Source organism: Lepisma saccharinum, chromosome 5 (genome assembly GCF_977018435.1).
Source record: "Lepisma saccharinum chromosome 5, izLepSacc3.1, whole genome shotgun sequence".
Lineage (NCBI taxonomy): Eukaryota > Metazoa > Arthropoda > Insecta > Zygentoma > Lepismatidae > Lepisma > Lepisma saccharinum.
In genome coordinates this window covers 40,005,874-40,023,623 of record NC_139233.1, presented here as the reverse complement: position 1 = coordinate 40,023,623, position 17,750 = coordinate 40,005,874, and the positions used below count along the sequence as shown (strand labels likewise).

At 38.9% G+C, this 17,750-nt stretch overlaps 2 protein-coding genes across 3 annotated transcripts in view; one reads left to right on the top strand and one right to left on the bottom strand.

Annotated features, from left to right (window-relative positions):
- Positions 1 to 466: 466 nt before the first annotated feature.
- The window catches only part of osi (electron transfer flavoprotein regulatory factor orsai), a 125,619-nt gene continuing 108,335 nt past the window's right edge, over positions 467 to 17,750 (bottom strand). The window contains exon 4 of the transcript XR_014441689.1: positions 467 to 485. The gene's annotated coding sequence lies outside the window, so the exon portion shown is untranslated. The remainder of the gene's footprint in view (positions 486 to 17,750) is intronic.
- Positions 4,381 to 17,750, top strand: part of LOC145987780 (synaptotagmin 1-like) — a 102,770-nt gene continuing 89,400 nt past the window's right edge. For both annotated transcript variants that reach the window (XM_083122468.1, XM_083122467.1), the window contains exon 1: positions 4,381 to 4,728. The gene's annotated coding sequence lies outside the window, so the exon portion shown is untranslated. The remainder of the gene's footprint in view (positions 4,729 to 17,750) is intronic.

The window sequence follows — 17,750 nt, the reverse complement described above, 5'->3', positions numbered from 1 at the left end:
ATGAACATTTATATTCTTATTTTTAGCTCGCTTTTCTGCCTGTTTAGGTTAATCCGAGATAATGGAAGACAAGTTGATATTTATGTTATACATTGAAATACAGAGTAGCTACACTGTGTAACAACAAGCACTTTGATGGAATATTTCCTTGTATAATTATACAAGAATATAATGTTTATGTTTCAAATAAAAGTTTTCACACAAAAAAGCATTGGCCGCGGTGGCTCAGTCGGTAACGCGTCTGACTACCATGCTCAAGGTCCCGGGTTCGATCCCCGGCCGGTTCAAATCCGGGAACATTTCTAACGATGGAAGCGGCCCCGGCGCCCACCCAGCGTCGACTAACATGGGTACCTGGGGGAAACCCTGGGGGGTAAAGGCGGTCAGGGGCGTGATGCTGACCGGATCAAGAAAGTGTGGGGCGTTACCCCCACACCCCCTATACGTCTTCATGCCGTGGTGCTAAGCACAGGGGAGCACTTTACCTTTTACCTTTACACAAAAAAGCATACATTTTAACCGAGTTATGTGAATAAGCAAACAGTCATTTTCTTTAACTTGGGTTTTCTTGAGTGTATTTAATAAAATTATGTACAACAAGTAAAACATGAGCAAATCTAAAAGTTTGTAAGATGTCTAATTCGTGCACATTAAATCTTTGCATGTGTATAAATTATTTTGGCTCTACAAACTTTCATGTGACTTTTTCTTGGTATTCCTAAACAAAATGGTTCAGAAATGTTCACTGATGTTTGGTTATTGGAAACAAACAAATCGCCAAACTGCTCAACGACAAACTGTCAACCTAACCTTTTTCTTTAGTCTAAGCAAATATTTTTTCCGCGTACCAATTGTAACCTAAAATCTTAAACCGTTTTGTAAAAAGTATTGGTTAATTTTTCTAAAAAAATAAAGTATAGCTACTGCTAGTATTGAGACTTGCTGATGTCATGTTTGATCTTTGTTATTTAGCGTCGCTTTTCTACCAATTTTGGCAAATCGCGCGATGAGGACGAATGACGATATGATGAAATTGATGAAGGAGCACTCACAAATATCACCGGCCAAGATTCGAACACGGATCCCCTGGCACTGAGTGCTAACCTCTCAGCCACGGAGGTCGGCTCTGATATCAGGTGACCTACATGAGAGAATATTATTTTCCTGTCAACAAAAGTATTACATGTATACTTGAGGGCAGGTTAAGTAACTAAATACTGTAAATGTGCATTGTTAATAATTGGAAGAGCTTTCCTAGTTTGTTCATTCGATCCTGGTGAAAATGAATGTCATACCCGCCTGTGATTCTAAAGACCCCACTTTACCTTCATGTTCCCAGTTATAATGATATTTTTCCTTGTGCTATTTCCAGGTGTGCCAAGCACATTTCAATACTGGGGACATTGAATGGGAGACTGTGCACTTGGATCACCGTACAGGAAAAGTCTTCAGAGTTGCTTTGGCAAGGCCTCGGATCCGTTCAGGTGCAATCCCATCTATTTTCTCTGGATGTCCATCATACCTGTCTTATGGAACGCAAATGAAGAGGTACGAGAATGTCCAGAAAAGAAGAAAGAAAAGAGGGAGGCAGAAGCTTTAAGAAGAGCAATTGCAGACAGAATAGGGACAAAAAGAGAGTATGACGCAACTCCCACATTTTCGATCTTAAGTGAACTGAAGGCCCTTGGTGGCTCGCGTGAGAGGGAGGCCAGCAGTCGGTAGGTAAGCCTTGGCCCGATATTGGGCTGCTGTGCTATAGGATTATTATTATTATAGGACTTTGTCAATATTTTATCGTGGAGTTGAAATTAATGCAAAGAGATTTTCACGTAAGGTTTCAACTATACACATGCTATTGAAGATCCAATACACTTCCTGGAAATGTTCGGCAGCGTAGAATCAGCATGTAATATCAGCAGTGATGTTTTGGAAGCCATTGAAATCCTTCTGGATAATGCAAAATACACTGTGCATGAAAGCAGAGTGTCAGTGCTTCATTTTATAAAATCCCAAATACGATTGTGAAATGTACGGAAGGAACGACTGAGATATGATTCTGAGATTATTGTTTTCTCATCATTTTTTAATTTTATGTCTCCAAGTACACATAGGTTCATCCGTGATTCAGGATATTTTTGAAGTTTGAACAAATTATGTTCAGATATCCGTGCAAGTCCAATTGCAGAGCAAAGTGAAGGTAATTTTCTGATGCACATGCAAGAAAAGTGGTTCCCCTTAAATACCATGAGTTGTACTGCTCATTGATATTGGATGAAATCCATATAAAATCCTACATCGATTACAAGGGAGGTACAATTGTTGGCACTGCCTATGATAGTTGTGAAGCTGCAAAACGTGCGAGGTTAAGAAATATTTTACAGTATCCTCTGACAAACGAATCCTCAGATGAGAGACTCTTGTACCTACATAAATTCCTTGATTTGTTGGAAAAGTGGGAAAGTTTGAAATTCTCGTCAGGAAAACTCACCAGAGAAACTTCCAGTGCCCTGAAAATAACCACACATGGGCTACGTAATTGAAATAACCAGATATTGTACAGAAGAGTTAGAACTTCAATACCTTTTGCCAGGAAAATTTCAATCAGACACACTTGAAGCAAGATTTGGCCAATACCGACAGTTTGGTGGTGCGCAGTACATCGTATATCTCCGTCATATTTTTTAAGACGGAACAAAAACTGCGTGTTGCCAGCAGAATGAAGTTGAAACTGAAGTCACTAAAATATGGTGACATCTTTGCAAATCAAATTGACGAGTACGGTACATCTGAATTTTCCCTGGCAGTTACAGACTTGGCTATGTTTCAGAGTTCGAAAATTCGTGCTGCGGATATTGTGGAAGCGAAGAGAGATCTTCCTATTTTGATGTACCTAGCAGGCTATTGCTCTTACATTACAAGAAAAATATTGACTTGCGATGACTGTAGCAACATTCTAGTTTTGGACAAGATTGTGCAAGATATTCCAAATGATTAATTGGATTTTATAAAAAGTTCGGATAGAGGTGAATTGTTGTGTCCTTCAGAGGTGGTTGTGGATATTGTGCTGATCAATTATGTTGTTGTCAAAAACTGATAAGCCGTGGAATATGAAGCCGTGGAATATGAAGTGGAATTCTTGAAAGCAGCAAACCAACGGGAAGTGGCATTCAATTTGAATCTTGTGAAGTTCAAAGAAGATGAAGATAAGTGATTGGTGAGCTGCAATAATGGACACGAATGCGAAAACATTTTGAAAATAATTTTGTGGTCCTCAACAAATGTTTTGTTAAATAATTATTGTAAGAGAGTGAATAACTTTGTTGAAGGCCGACACAAAAGAAGAAAACTCTCCACACTCTAAACTTTTTTGCTGTTTGGATTATTCAATTGTCGAAAAAAGTGCTATCGGACAGAAAATTAAATGATAATAATATTGAAAGTGCTAGCGATGTGTCTAAGAGTTTATTAATTGGTTAGACAACTTGATCAAGTTCCTGTCAACGTAACAGGCGGTGATTAACTTATTCTATTTGTTTTATACTTTTCTTATAAAAACTGTAACGAGTTTATTGTAAAACTTAAAAATATTACGGATAATATTTCATAAATTCATGCACTTTTTTAAAAAAATCCACCAGGAAGTTTGTTACGATTTTCAACATGAATTTGGGTTATAATAGGGATTTTTTGTGGTGGCTATAGTGGCTTCTTGAACGAAAATGTTGGTGTAAATATTCAATTTTTTCTTCGATCTCTTCTAACTATATTTACGTGAGGGTAAATGTTAAAATGTGACTTCCTCTGAGATTCCAGTCATTCAAAAAAAGAAACAAACGAACTTAAATTCTCTACGATGAAATATTGTCTTCCTTTTAGAGCGTTAAGATGATCGCCTCCAGATGATGACGTCAGGACTGAGCGCTATGGCCTGAGCCTCTAAGATGGTCTTGATCGAACCCAGGTCTCCTTGATTACCACTACGCCATCGGGGAGGCCCGACACGTAATAATAATAGCAGTGGTAGTAGTTATGGAATGTAACAATTTAAATTCCAAGTAATAAAATATTACCCGGCTTTTACAAGTCTCATTCTGGTTTTTAATCTTCTTTTTCTTTCATCTTGCCATTTTTTTGTGTAAAGGTTTACTTTGCGATTTATTACGCTGGTCTCGGTTAAGGTAAACTTAGTCCACAATGGCTGTTCAAACATATATCTCACGGTAACACACACTTTGTAATGATTTCCGCCCATGGGGCCGTGCTATTTTTAGCGTGGGAGGCACAGTCAGAAAGCGGAGGGAAAATTCAAACCGCTGTGAGGGATTTTCGTGGAAGACGCGAGTTGACAACACTGCATCCGTCTTCCATTCTGCGGATACGAGCGGTCAGTACCTGCGATGCAAAACCCGCAGCGACGCGATTCGTGTTCGATCCGGGAAGCATTTTACCAGCCTGCGATAGGATTCTAAACAAGACATGCAAACGGGGATTTAAAACAGTGATACCAACTTCCAGTATTCCATTTCCAGTGTCTTTTTTTTAAGCATAAGTAACGTACCTTTAATGCTGTAGTTCCGAGCGGACACGGCTATTCACCATTTTGCACAATTAGTGAAAAGACAATACTGAACTTCAGGTGAAATGTTCTGCTAATGCAGGCTCCCAGGTTGCAAACCATCATTTTGTAGCACAACAGATATTCGTCACAGTATAGCAGCAACAATAAAGGTAAGTGTATATTGTTGCAAAGGCGCAGTATTTAGCTGGGTATGTCGGGCAGGACGGGTAATATCGATTCTGTGCTGGTGACAACAATAACATCAGCTGGTGGTGATTTTTCATTAAAACAATTTTTTTGTAATTACAGAAACGAGCTGTTCAATTTTGAGAAATTTTATGCTAATATTCTTATGTACTTCAACTTCGAATATGTTTTTACGATTACTTTTTACTGATGCTTGACAGTGTTGACAAAAATGCAAAATTACCATGTTCTTTGGCTAGTCCATGCAGATAAATGATGCCAGTTAAAAAATGTACCAGTAAACTGCTTTTATAAAGGGTGACCTTGAAAGTAATAGGATTTTGGCAGGACTGTTCCTTTGAAAATATTCTGCAGTATATTAAGAAACATATTACATCATCCAATTTTTCAACCTCGTTAATTACTGCAATTTTTTTTATGGGTTAACTCTACAGAAGAACATGCACCATAAATGTATAAAGCAGCACATGCTGCCAGAGACAATAGTGAAATTTATGCTGAAATTATGTATGGTAAATGCATTGCCTTGGAAGTATGAGCAGATACCATACGTATATACAACTGCTTTCCTAGCGAAATTTTAGACATAATAATCAAGAATCATTAAGTTTTTACAAGTTTGGCTATTAAAAAAATAATTTGTTAGAAGTGTGTCTGGTGCAGAACCTAAAATACAAAATTATATTTAGCTTTTCCACAATGAATTATAGCAATCTGTAGAATATTAAGAACACAAATTTCACCCATTATCTTTGAATCATAAGCAAAATATCATTTACATTTTCAACATTAGACCGTAGCGGATGCAAGAGCATTAATGAATCTCTATAGGAAACGTGTGCCAATCAGAAAATGTGAAACCTTAAAAAAATGCCTTCACTGACATAATCTATATCGTTTTTAACATGGTAGCCTTCAAAATGTTTCTAAGACTTGACACGTCTCTCTCGTGCATGTGAGGGAAGATTTCAAGTTTTGTTGCTGTTACGGAATTTAAATTTTTTACCCCACCATAAAAAACCATGCTTAATCTTCTAAAAAGAATAGTCACACCTCTGGTAACACCATTCTCAAGACGATCGGAATGAAGATAGTTTTCGATATTCATTTAAGCAAGCATTGAGCTACTATATGAAACACTCATGCTCGTTCAATGGAATATGGTTCCGAAATATACAACTTGAGAAGCAGTTACCCTCTTCGGTGCTGACAATCGATTGAAAGGCGTGTCCTGTGTGTACTTAAGATCCAGAAAACCGTCTTCTTTTATTTTTACCTCATCTACTCGAGATCGACTTTTCGACTTATCTTCCTTTATTATTTTCATGTTTTGTGTTGCTTCTCTACTATTATCATTAATATTAACTATTTTCTCTTCATGTTACTTTTTTCACTACACAACACGCTTTGACCCATTTCTCGAGTGATAAAACATTACAGTTACATGTAGAAACGTGATTATGATTGACTGTATGGGTCTCCTGCTGGCATATGCAAAGGTCTGTTCACACGCCCTGTCCTTCTTCTCGTATGGTCAGTTCGCACTGCTTCAATCTATTTTCCTACATTGAAATCACATTTCTGCCACTTCTTCGCTCTTGTTTGAATGTTCATTACTCACGTTGGTCTGTCGAGCCATTCATATTATCTGGATGTTACCTTTCAACATGTGTCCGTTGTCCTTGACTATCCTTCGCTTGTCAGCATTCTCTTCCACGCGCATACCTGTTCTTGCAGACCTTCAACTGAGTCTTCTCTGTACTTAAGTTGGTTTGGTTTTCTTATACCGGAAGCTCTCACACGTCGACAGGATGACTAGCAGGAGGTTGTTCAAAAAACAATTACAAATGAGTTTTAAGTTTGGATTACTCTAGGCACCCGACCAGGTACATATCTGTATATGTCTGTTATGGACGTCCAAGGAGGGTGATTTGACCCCCAGTTGTAATATGGAAATATTGCTTATTTAATATTCATTTGTCTTGCATTTATGTACTACTTTCCAGATTCTATAAAGAATTAATCTATTGTTGCTTCCCCTCGCTCGTTAATTATTTTACTACTTTCTCTTTTTCTGTCTTGCTTTCTTCTTTATTCTATTTTCATCCCTTTGGAGCTCTTGATTTATCAACCTTTACCTTTGCATCTCTCTTATTTTCTAGAGTTAATTTTATTTATTTCTTATACCCTTCCTCACAACTTTCTCTTTCCCTCGGGTTTCTTTTATTTCTGTCTCTCTGCTTCTCTTGAAACATGCATATTTCACGATTGCCTGTAAACGACTTCACAGATTTTAAATATAGATACATGGACCCAGCATTTTGATTTTAAACTCCACTTCCACCCCTTTGAAAAATTTTCTACGGGTGCTCATACATGTAGTTGTCTTCATGTCGATACGGATCTTACCGGTGCCCTTTAAAAATCCAGAGAGGCCCGAATTTCTCCACTTCGATTTTCTTAGACCGTTTGGGATGCTTATTTCCACAGACTCCATTTAGCATCTGCGCACCGACCTACCTCAGAACATCCAGGCTCTTTGTAAATGCTACTTATCCTCACCTTCTTTTCCATATTTTTCTAATTCTTTAGCAATATGATAAACATGAACAATCAGTGATAAAATTATGTCGGAGGCTTCTTGTGCCCATCATTTAATACGGAGACAAGTCCCTAACGGGAATAGGGTCTTCTAAATGAAAATATCGTTGTTCGTTATCATTATTAATCAGTCCTAGAAGTGGAAACTCTTAGATGGGGAAGTTTGCTTGAGCGTTCGGCCTAGCTTGGGGCGGTGACACTCCTATATTTTACGTAACATGGGACAGCAGGGGAGATGCTTTGGGTAATTTTTCGTAGCTGGAGCATACCATTCTCTTCCATTTCGAGCATTGACACTAACGCTGATAACATGAATTCCTTATCAAGAAGGAAAGGAACGAAACACATGTGAAGGATTAAAACTTACTGCACACATAATATAAGTTGACGCTGTGCTAGTGTAATTATAAGAACAAAACAGGGCAGCAGAGAGTGTCGTGCCGAAGAGGGATTTGTGCGGTGATAACTCCCCCTCGATCCGGCATTCCTAAAACGTGTGTCGGGTGCATTAAAGATGGCAAAAATTTGTCCTTACTACCCACCCTAACGGCCATATGCCTTCCACTTTTCAAAAATTTTGGGCACACAACTGAAAACATACAATAAGAGAAACACCCGAATGTGGTTGCATACACAAAATTCTCATGAACTTTCAGCTTCCAGCTACCACGAAGAGAGGTAGACACTTGAATGTCTTCTTTGAAAAAAAATACACTTTTCGATCAGTTAATTGGTTGACTGAAGGTTCTGAGTACATTACCACTTAGGCTGTTTTCACACGTCACAAACACGTTATCACGATATAATAGGGTCAAATTAAAATAAAAAGTTTCTACATAGAAAATTCTTCTTGCGGTAATCATTTCCTTATTAAATCTAAAAGAAAGTGTCTGAGAACTTATTTTTCCATACTTACTCGTATGAAATAAGCTGAGAATTTGACACATCTTCTTTCCATTTGGACGACTACATAAATCGTTAATGTTATTTGCAATCTTTGTAACTAAACATATGACTGTTACTTAATTGTAATATTTTAGACCTAAAGGGAATTTTGACGTGCCTGAGTCTCCGTATCTTGGAAGGTGTGTTTCTATGATAATTACGATGGATTTTTGTTTGCTGAATTAATATTGTAAAGACGCGGTCTAGAATAAAAATTGACGTCATAAAAATCTGAGCCCTGAGGATCATGATGCCTTTACAGTTTCATAAAATATGTTTATTTACATTATCATGCAATGTTAATTAGAGATTGTCCATTGTCTAGCGCTTTAAACTATACATATTCTAAGAGTACGTTTCTAAAGAGCACCTCTTCTCTCGTCTTCAGGTGAAATTTCTTTGCCGGTGGTGGGAATCGAACCTACGACACACCTGTGATTTTTACAAAAAATCCGTTTGCTCCAACAAACTACTCCACTAATTATGTTTAACTTTTGGACACTAGTATATATATTAACAAATGTTATTTAAAAGTATATAGCTTTTTGAATGTATACATTGGCTCTGCATCAGCCCCTCACCCCACTGCCAATTGGCGCTATTACCTAGGTACTAATGGTGTTCTTTATGGAAGAATTAAGTGGCCGAGGTAAAAGTTGAATTTCTATCTCTAATAACAACTACAACATGCTGACACCATTGTAGAAATGTTAGGGACTGTTCAGAAAAATCTGTCCCTCTAAATCTTCCACGGACAACAAAATTTTCTACCGATACATTCTAAATTCTATTTCTCTATATCTAAATCCTAATCTTGCATATATATCCACTTATTTCTCTATATATCTCCTACAGACTCGATCTAAATTCTAGTTTTCACAGACTCTGTTCTGTCCCTTAATATCTTTGAAATACACGCACTCTACATATTATTCCAAATTATATTCCTCTAAATTTTCTATGGACTCGCTCTAAATTATTTTCATTTATATCCTCAACAGACTTCCTCCCAATGCTGTCCTTCTGTATTCTCCATGAAGTTCCTCTAAATTATATTACTCTGAATCTTTCACACACTCACTCTAAATTCAATTCCTTCCGACTTCCTCCAAACCATGTCTTCTAAATAAGGCTAGAGCATCTCTCTTGCATTTGTTGAGGACAGTGAGCGCTCCGTGCGGTGCGAGCTTCCCGCCAGTAAGAAGCACAGCAGAAGTGTGAGCCCCGCTTGCGTTGAGGAAGGCGCCCTCCATTTCACAGAACACCTCATGTTTCTTCAGTAATCATTACATCGCCACACTGCACTGTCACCCACGAATCAGATGAGAGGTTTCCCACTGCACGAACGCTACCGTCGAAGCCTCCTGTCTCGGTCCCTCCCACCTTCTCTCCCCTCTTACAACGCTACAGTACCACTGCTCGCTCTGCAGTCCACACGTGCATACGAGAGCGCGCTCACACAAATACGGCGCGTTGACCAGCCCGGCTCTAAATCTTCAACATACTCCTAAATTTTGTCCAAACACCCCACAACCTCTTTAAAATTCTATTCCTCTACATAAAAATTCATATGCTTTCAAAGTCACATCTACAGAAGCGGGACAACTAAACGTTTGTTGCACAACTAAATACACGAACTTTGTTTGAAATCATTCATGCTTCATCCGAACGTTACAAGAAAACGCAATGAAAATTTGAAAGACGCACGCAAAAAAGTCACAGACCAGTTAAACTTTGGCGAAATAAATCAATATGCATTGTGGCATGCCTTAAACCGTTCCTGGAAATAGGAAGTTCGTGATATTGTTTTGGACGGATGACACGTTGGGAATATAATACGGCTTTCCCATTGCATGGTTGGGGGCTGGTGAAAATGACGGATACAGAATGCTAAGAAATGAACAAAGAATTTTATTTTCTGGCTCCTCCCTACTGCAAGAGTACTTACGTGTAATATTAACACTTCATCTTCCGGCAAAATTCTGGACTGCTAGTGTTGCCAATCAAGATTTTATGTCACTAAAATATAACATTTTTCACTTTTTAACCATATGCCTTGCCTCTAGCAAGGATGTGTCAATTTTCCAATTGATGGCATTGGTAAATGTAAGGGGCGTAACCATGACGCAAATGATGGAGGGAGGAGAGAAATTCTCCAGAAGATATCACTTCTCAGCTCCAATTCAACTGGCAATTGTTGCCATAACTACATGATCAGACAGAGTTATTAAATTTTGATTTTTTTTCCCGTGAAAAATATATATCCCACGTATTGCAATTTTTAAAAGACAACTGCGTTTAAAGTGAAAGAAAGAATAAAAAGACGATTTAGAATATTTTATGAATGAGCTCGACGGTCCAGCTGGTAGGGTGCCTGGCTGGCACGCGGGAGAACTTAGTTAGATTCATGGGGTTGACGATTTTTTTTACATTGTTCTGAATAGTACAACTCCGGGCTTACTCAGCCTCTAATCAGTGGGTACCTGGGGATAATAGTGAAGATAAAGGCGGCCGAGTCGTGGTGTTGATCACATCACCCCGGCATGACCGAGACCGATTTTCTAGCTAAATATTAATTTTTAATGTTTAAGTTTACCCAAGGCCAAAAACTGGAATTTTATTTTAGCAACGTAGTGTCGTCACTCATACTTAGATACGGCTTCATGGTATGGTGCAATGCACAGGGGAGAGTTTTACATTTTTAAATGATTGATCAATTTGAAAAGTTTCCATCAATACTATCATAACTCCAATGAAAGTGCTTTAATGTAACCCTTCAATAATAACATTATACTTCGAAAGATGATTAATAAGTCCTGGTGTCGCCATCTAGTTTCTAGCTAAAGGTTGAATTTTAATGACATCATTCAATTTGTCCCAGTATTGTATTGCACCGTGCCATGACGGCACATTCGGGGTATGGAGGTAGGGCTCTACATATTCTCGAGAGGACATGATGTGGTGATCAGCATCATCTTTGGGCCGCCTTTACCTTCCCCTCCCATGATGAGAGGCTGGGTGAATTCCAGAGCCATTTATGCAGGTATGTTATCGGAAATATTCCCACCGGATCATTCCAGGAATCAAACGGAAGTCTCCCGTCTCTAACTTGAAATGCCACTTTTTCACTTTAAGTTTTAGATTCTATCCAAATGCAAGTGTTTAATGTCCTCCACTAGTTTCTCTGCAATTTCCAGTTTTTCATTATTCATCTGGTTTCTAGCTGTTGAGTTTGTTTTTAAGTCCACTTCATGCACAGATAGGATAATCGGGACTGGACCTACAGTTTAATGTGGAATCCGAACAACTATGTGCCTCCCTTGATTACAAGGCGTCGACGTTACCACTACGCCATCGGGGAGGCCCTATCTAATTTCTAGCTAAATGCCAGTTTTCATTTATATTATCTAGTTTCTAGCATAATGCCAGTTTTCATGGCATCATCTAGTTTCTAGCATAATGCCTGTTTACATGGCATCATCTAGTTTCTAGCTAAATACTAGGTTTTAAAGGTATCGACCAGTTTATAGCTAATTGCCAGGTTTTAATGACACCAGCGTGTTCTTAGAGAAATGGTAGGTTTAAATGGTTTCTAGGTACATGTCAGGTTTTAATGCTATCGACCAGTTTCTAGCAAAGTGCTAGGTTTTATTAGGACCAGCCTGTTTGGAGGTAAATGCTAGGTGTTAATGTCATTTTCAAAATCCTAGATAAATGCCAGATTTTACTGAGATCATAGACTGTTATTTAGCGAAATGCCAGGTTTGAATGGAATCAACCAATTCCTAGCTAAGTGTTAGATTTTAAAAGCATCATATCCATTCTGAAGCTTACCCAAGGCCAAGGATTGCAACTTTCTTTTTCCACCGCACTGTCGCCACTTGTACTCCGTGCCGTTTCAAAATCACGCGGATCGATGTCTTTCCCCTCCCATCCATTTAGATTGAGATTAGGTAGAACTGCTTTTAGCTCTCACAAAGCACAGATGTATTCGTGACCAAGAACTCAGACGTAACATTAACAGTCTACTTTTTTTATTACTTACGCTGGGGCAACAAACGAAACTATTATTTCTGCAGCGCTATCGCTTGACATATTACGTAGCGTCATGAAATTATAGCTCCTAACAGCTGAATGCATTAGCGATCCCTAGACGGTAAACAATTGTATCGATGACGCTCTACAGTCCGCCATTTGGCATGATACACCCGAATTTAATGCAATGCTTTAATTAGCAGTCGCAAGTCGCAAAATACGACTGTCTTGATATAATTGGCCGCTTTTTGGCGACTATACGCCTCTCTTGCTTATTGACTTGGTGAGAAATTTGCATGTTTTCTTAGATTGTTTAAAGCAAGACTTGATTTTGAAATAATTATTTGCCACTTTCATTTTTTTGTCAGAGTAATTGGTAGTGCACTCTATTGTATTTTCGACCTTCCTCTATTTTCTGCCTCTCTATGAAGTCAAGTGTAGCCAAATGTTAGTGCTGTTGCCTTTGGTGCGACTGGTTTCATATTCGATCCCCGGCCGGACTTCTAAAATTTCAGTGTTGACCCATTATTGAGGGGAACTACTTGAAAGCAACAGTACAGTTATACGGCCTCGAAAGCCAGAAAACAGCGGCGATGGGATTCGATGCACTGACCGCGAGTCACCCAATGAAAAACCGCTAGGCAAGTCTTAGACCTCAAAGTATTGTTGTGCCACGGAGTTTTCTGTCGCTGCAATTAAATTCACTAACAATTAGATGAATGCATGAGAATCAATACAAGGAATGCTTTATTCTGGATTCTAGTCTGGCACTCCTGGATCAACACTCTCAAACATCGAAGTGTGATGTTGACAAAACAATTTCACCTTTCAAGACATATAGCAACTCAAAAGTGTAAACTTGAAATACATGTACTTGCGTGAACCAAACCATGTCATAAGACATTATATAAGTGTCAAATGACCCATCGGGCAATTCTTTTTTAAACAATAATTTGTTACACCTAACAATATGTACACCTAACAATATGTACACCATTTCACTATATTTCATGACAATAACCAAGTCACAGAATATAAACCTATTTGTCCAATCTGGCTTCGCTTCTTAAAACATTTAGCCATCTTTAATTCTGAAAAAAAAGTGAAGAATTATTTTTGATAAATTCGGATTGCACAAAGTACCCAGACTTACCATAAATACTGTCACAAGGTTTTGAACGAAATAACAGAAGATGCTTTAAGATATTGTAATATCCCATGTGTGTTACAGGGATATATTGTGTACATAAAGAATTAATCATTGTTGAAAATGACCACCTATAGCCCCGCACACATTAAGTAAGTCTGTGTGGCTACTCATCAATTACATTACGCTCTATGTCGAGAGGGAAATCTGCCACTAACTTCACAAGAAAGAGCTTCACACTGGCAATACTGAGGTGTCTCTTCTTGCAAACCATATCTTGAAGTACAGGCCACAATTTGTAGTCCAGAGGGTTGAGTTCAGGACTGGAACATGGCCAATCTGAGGAAAAGAAGTCGGGCACATTTGCGTCAAGCCTCTGCTGGGTTGTTCGAGTCTTATGAGCTGGTGCAGAATCGTGCTGAAAGCTTCACTCCTGGCCATCAAAGTGAGTGTTGCTGAGATCCTGGCCATTGTCTCCAGAACCATCATAACTCACCTCCCACCACCCCATGACTGAAGCATGATTGCATCCTTGGAGCCTTCGCACTAGCTTCTCGTAAAACCTGTGGCAGCTTTGGCACCAACATTATTCGCCAAATCTTACATAAAAGTTGCAATTTAGTTTCCAACACTAATTTGAGAAATAATATGCAGAGGCACTATTCCATCCACCCACCTACCCTCAGAGTAACTTCTGGATAATATGTAAAATGGAGAGAGTTCAAGTTTGTAATACAATTTTGGAGGTTGTGAAATTCAAATATTGAAGCTTTCGATAATCAAAGCTGGTTTACATTTTTCGAGTAAACGTACTACTGACTAAAATAACTAGACAAAGATCGATTTTGCATTGGATTAGTTAATACTAAAATTTTAAACTGTCAAGCCTATCTGCTCATTCTGTGCATCCTGCATGGTAACATGGGAGAGTAGCACTTCCAGAACTAGTAGTTGTGGTTGTGAAGTATCTAACTACTAGGGGTGATCAGAAGAAAAAGTTACAAGGGCCATAAATTTCAGTGTAGTTGCAGCAGAGTCAAGTAAATATGTGAGTGTACTGATAACATGTATATCTCGTTGCACGTGTAGCCGGGTTCCGTTCTGACCAGAAGAAGCTGCGCAGTGACTGTTCAATGTGGCCGCACGTTTTTAAAAAATTGGTAAAGGACGAAAGTGAGAGTTGTGGACTAAAATGTTTCGGCTGTCCAGATTCATAGCGAACTGGTGGAAGTTTGGTGAAGATTTGATGTAAAGATAGCATGTAGAAAAATTGTGTCGTGCCTTTGTAAGAAGTTCAAAGTGATCTCATCAGCCAGAAAAGTTCTGGATACTGTTTTCTGGGACGCGTCTGGCGTCTTGCTGGTGGAATAGCACGATCATGGACGCACTGTTAATGCCGATGCTTATAGGTTACAACCAGACACTTCAGCATTTGTGGGAGGTTATCAGAAGGAACACGTTCCTGGACACTAATGAGGATTGAAAACTGCTGCCTCCACATGGAACCGAAATCATGACACAAAATCTTGATCAACCGGCACGAACAACTTAATCTCAAGATGTGATAAGTGCTTCAACAGGAACGGTGATTATGTGCAGCAGTGGTACCATGTATCCACTTTTAACCCACACACTCATTTCCAGACTATAAACAGTACCCTGTTTATTTATTTACAGCCTTTGTAACCTTCTTTTCTGATCACCCTTGCACCTAAGTAAGCATCCCTCACTAATATTCTCCCAACAATTTACTCTTTCACCCAGTCTGATGTGTACTATAAAAGTGTATTTGTTCAATGTCACTTTCATGCGTCTCGTCTCCTTTTTTCCAACTTTTTCTCTTGGCTCTTTCGGGGCTCTCGACTCAAAGCCGGGGCAATGGCCCCCGCTCACCCCTCACACCCTACGGCTCTGGAGACAGCTGAAAAAAAGAAAATGACCCGCCACTATCTAGAACTGGCTTAATCAAATTGACCATAGAAAGAAAAGGAACGAATTTGAAGTAACAAGAATATTTTTCCTTGCATTCAAGGGTCAGAAAGAGAGACTTGTATGCGAAGTTGGCAACGTGCCTTTGAATCTCTTTCTTTCTTTCTTTTTTCTTGTAAACCCCGATGCAGACCATAACTTTCGTCTTCTGGCCAGAAAAAAAGTGTGAAAACAAATGCGCAACAACTTAATAATAGCCACAACATAGAGGTCTACTTTAGCAGAGGGTTCAGGTACAAGTTCATCCTTGTAGTATTTGCCTCTCAAACTTCCCACGAGCTAATCTTCGTACTTAATCTTGTGGCCACTTCCCCTCTCAACTACCCGTCGGTACGGCCATAGACGTCACAGAACTGCAGCACAAGTTACGTCTGGGGAGCTCTTCATATGTCGGGGTGGTCGAAATTCCGCACATGCGCACTTCGACATTGGCCCAGATGCAAGAGGGTTGCCTCATCGACAGGATATATCCCTTGTATACTTCAAGTGAATCACTTATTTCTTTAAATTTTCTGTCGCATTGCAGACTGTGACTGTTATGCTATCTTTTTCTCCCTTATATTTCACTTCTTGAATTGTTTTATTTCCATTATCACAATGTGGAGCTTTGGTTTCGAGGCTACGGGGCAGGTTCCATCAAGGGAAAACAGAAAGGGGTTCTTTCAAGTGACCTTCCCTGATTCGTAAATGTGCCCGATAGATGACACGGCTAAAAGGCCATCGATAAATTTTAGCCAAGCCTCGAGAGAGGAGTGGGTTTTTGTGATTCAGTAGGAAGGTTTAATGAAGAAGGCAGCGTAGCCTTTACTTTGAGGGAAAGTCGTTTGGGTACTACTTTACTATACCTGAGACACCTGGAAATGATTCCTTTCGCACTTTTTTACATTGCTAACGTACTATTCTGCATTCCGGAACACTTATTTAGGTGAAATAATGGAATTCATAACGAAAATAATGTATATTTCTTACATTTACGAGTACTTACTGTTCTTGTTTCTTTCCACACACAACATGGCGGTACCTTACCGTTGATCGCAATAGCGCGTCCGAAATAATTTTTTTAACATTAAAAACACTTTAGGAATTTTAAATTGACTTTTTTACTTACGAGGTATGCCTACTAGGTTAGGTTAGGCCTGTTAGGTTAGGTTCCATTAGCACTCCTTTCGTTCAATTTAGCATATACGGACAACATCGGCTTGTAGCAGCAGCAATATCGCGCTCTCGTAAAAAGCAAATGGCGGGAGCAGAAATAGCACGTTGGAGAGAGATTTTCGTATAAAACCACATGGATTCGCATTAAAATGGACCAAAACTACATTCCGGAACATCAACAACACTCCAGAAAATGAATTCCGTAAGTACTTTCTCCTGTAAATTTGAAGGAATCCGTCTCAGGTATAGTAAAGTGTTACCGTCGTTTGTTTTCAAGACAAAGGAGTCTCGGAAAAACAGACAAGTGAAACGAAATGCAGTTAGATTCTTGGAGGTAGTGGATTAAAGTGCTAGAACCCACACAGAGTGGTTAGGTAACAGCAAGGCTGGATAGAGTAATGAATTAACCATTTAGTCTAGCTATTGCCTATCTTTTAGGGAGCAGGAGGGGGTTCAGGTTAACTCCTTTGCCTCGTTCTCACTCAAGGTGTCGCCAGATGCCTTGGATTGCCTAGTGTTGATGTATCCTCGGAGAATGGGTCCTGCTTGAAAAATAGTCAAATTATCCCATTAATCATTCCAGAAAACGTATTCTCACTCAATTTAGGAGATCGTTTCTCCATACATGAAACTTCTAGTATTTAAATGGAATATAGCATTCGTTTCAGGAATAATTTGTGATTATTTCGCAATGAATTGAAAATTGCTGATTTAGGTTTGTAAGGGCATGTTGTTATTTGCCTATACATATACGCTACTTTGGCCTTTGTATAGGACTGAAACGCAGAGCAGCCTGACCTTCATACTTGTACTTGGTACTTACCACCTTCTGAGAATTAATGAGCAATATTGTCCTAGTGCATGTTTACTGTAAGATTTTAAACTCAAAATTACAACACTGATTATACATTCCATATTTTTGTTATCTTAGTATGTGAAATAAAGACAAATCACAAAAAGCTGATTCTTTTCTCATATGTGCAGCCAATTTAACTGACTTTATCAAGTAATTAACTGAAAACACAGTTCTTGTTCAACCAAGGTACTGTACCTCATTCACTTTTCAACCAACTTTCTTTAAACTACTTTTATACCTTCAGTTATCTTTCAACC